Source organism: Arachis ipaensis, chromosome B01, assembly GCF_000816755.2.
Source record: "Arachis ipaensis cultivar K30076 chromosome B01, Araip1.1, whole genome shotgun sequence".
NCBI classification, from domain to species: domain Eukaryota; kingdom Viridiplantae; phylum Streptophyta; class Magnoliopsida; order Fabales; family Fabaceae; genus Arachis; species Arachis ipaensis.
Genome location: NC_029785.2, coordinates 137,275,273 through 137,277,460, shown reverse-complemented (window position 1 = coordinate 137,277,460; position 2,188 = coordinate 137,275,273). Strand labels below are relative to the sequence as shown.

At 33.0% G+C, this 2,188-nt stretch overlaps 1 protein-coding gene across 2 annotated transcripts in view; it reads left to right on the top strand.

Annotated features, from left to right (window-relative positions):
* LOC107643521 (protein ELF4-LIKE 4) overlaps positions 1,191-2,188 on the top strand; it is a 2,198-nt gene continuing 1,200 nt past the window's right edge. The window contains exon 1 of one of the 2 annotated variants that reach the window (XM_016347201.2): positions 1,191-1,467. The gene's annotated coding sequence lies outside the window, so the exon portion shown is untranslated. Of the gene's footprint in view, positions 1,468-1,501; positions 1,866-2,188 lie in introns of those variants that run through there. The other variant, XR_002351294.1, reaches the window with a different exon arrangement.

Sequence of the window (2,188 nt, the reverse complement as noted above, 5' to 3'; positions counted from 1 at the left end):
ATAAATTAATAAAATTTATTCATTTAAAATAAATTAATATTTATACTGATCAAATATTAATCAAAATAGCTAAAAACTAATAGTCCCAATAATATTTGGCTAAACTATTAGATTGAAAATATTAAAGTTTAAGCCTTTTTTTATTCAATAAAATGATTGTAAAATTTATGTTTAATTATTTTGTGGGTCTTTATTATTTCACTAAATTTTTAATTAGATTTTTATTATTATTATTTTTTTATTAAATTCCCATACCATGTCAAATTTGTAATTAAGTTTTTGTCATAATAAAAATATTGGTATCCATCAGGTCAGAAGTTTAATGACTAATTCTTTGGGTACTGCAGAGGCAAAGTGGGCGATCCTCCCAAGCAAGCAAGCTCCATTCCTATCTTCCAGTGAGTATCGAACCCGGGAGAGATGGTTAAAAGACACAGACCCTCATCCATCTGTGCCAACTTACGTTGGTAATTCTAGCGTTTTTATTAAGATAATGTTTTGACCCAATCCAATAAGAACCGAAAGTCTATCCGACGGGCTCGCAACCCGATGGGTACCTGACCTGCTTAAGCCAAGGTGTCCCTAGGATGACATCATCCCATAGTGGAGGTTTAGACAACTGGCGAAAATTTTTTGAGGAATGGGCCTGAGCAAAAAGGCCCACCTGAAAAGCAAGAATAAAGGGAAAGGACATATTCCTCCTTCCAGGTACGTCACATTTTTATCCTAATTAGCTGCATTCTCGTACGGACACATACTTTAGTATTGGAGTGTCATTACAAGTAGTTCCACTCGCCAATCAACCAACAAATCCCACCTGCTTTCCATTTTGCAGATTCACGTTTTGGACCTGATCTCATCATACACAACCTTTCATCTTAACGAACTTTCGAAAAATCGAACAAATAGAAATTTAATTACAAAATCTTAGTATAAATATTTAATTTAAAAAAAATATAAAAATCTAATTAAAATTTAGTAAAATGATAGGAAGAGATAAAATAATTAAACCTAAAATTTAATCGTTTTGAGTATAAATCAAATTAGAGGAATAATAATTTTGATTGAATTAGTCTGAAAATTACTCATAAAAAAGTTGATACAAGGTAGAGCAGCATAAGAGGAGGTCCCTCTGGGTGGGAGTGAGGGTGTGACATAGGGAAATTATAAAAGGGGAAAAAACAGGTGGATATTCATTATAGAATAGTGCTAAATATTAAGGCACAGAGGGGTCCGAGCGTGACTGTCAAATCTACATTCTCTCTCTTTCTTTCTCTCTCTCTCTCTCTATCTCTCAAATTCATTCACAGGGCACACAAACACACAACACCCTTCGCTTCACAGATTCGATTCAATCGCCGATCTTTATCAATTATCACTCTCTTCTTCCTCCTCGGGAATCCCTCGTCTTCCTCTTTCAATCTCTGTCCCTTCTCCCTCACTACTATAATGTTCCAGATTTTCAAGGTATGTACGCTTTCGATTTCTCTCTCTCTCTCTCATTCATTCACTCCTATACTAATAATTAATTAATTATTATTGTTTATTATACTATTAACGATAAGCCTTCCGAATCATTTCATATTTTATTTCTTAATATCCATATTCCAAAACAAACAACAGTGAACATGGTAATTATGCTTAGCTAAAAATGCGATTTTTGTTCTCTAGCCTTTTGTTTCCATTATTCTGTGTTCTCAATCTCCGTTTCACACACTCTTTGGTTTTATCAGTTCCGCTCTTTCTTTTTTTCCTTCTCTTCATCATCCTCGTGACTCTTTCAATACAATACTTTTTTTTGTGAGATCTCTTCAATTGCATTTAGTTACTTTTGAGATGCCTTGGAACCTTCGGAACTCAATCAGGTTCTTTTTTTATTTGTTTATTTTTTCTCTTGAACCGATTTCCTGTTACCTGTTCAAAGGAATTTATGCTGCTGCAAGTGCAAGTTTTCCAAGTACAATTGAGAAACAGTTTCAGTTCCCGGTATTGAAAATGTTGTCTTGGGGATTTTATATTTTTGGTTTAATTTTGTTTTTCCTGAATTTTTAGTATTGACAAGTTGAGATTATTAAATTAGATTTTTTTTTTTTTGGGTTGGTTTTATTCAATGTGTGTGCATATGTATGGAACATTTGGACAGTTAATTTGGTTTTATTTTTGTTTTGTTTTTGGTAATTTTGCTCGA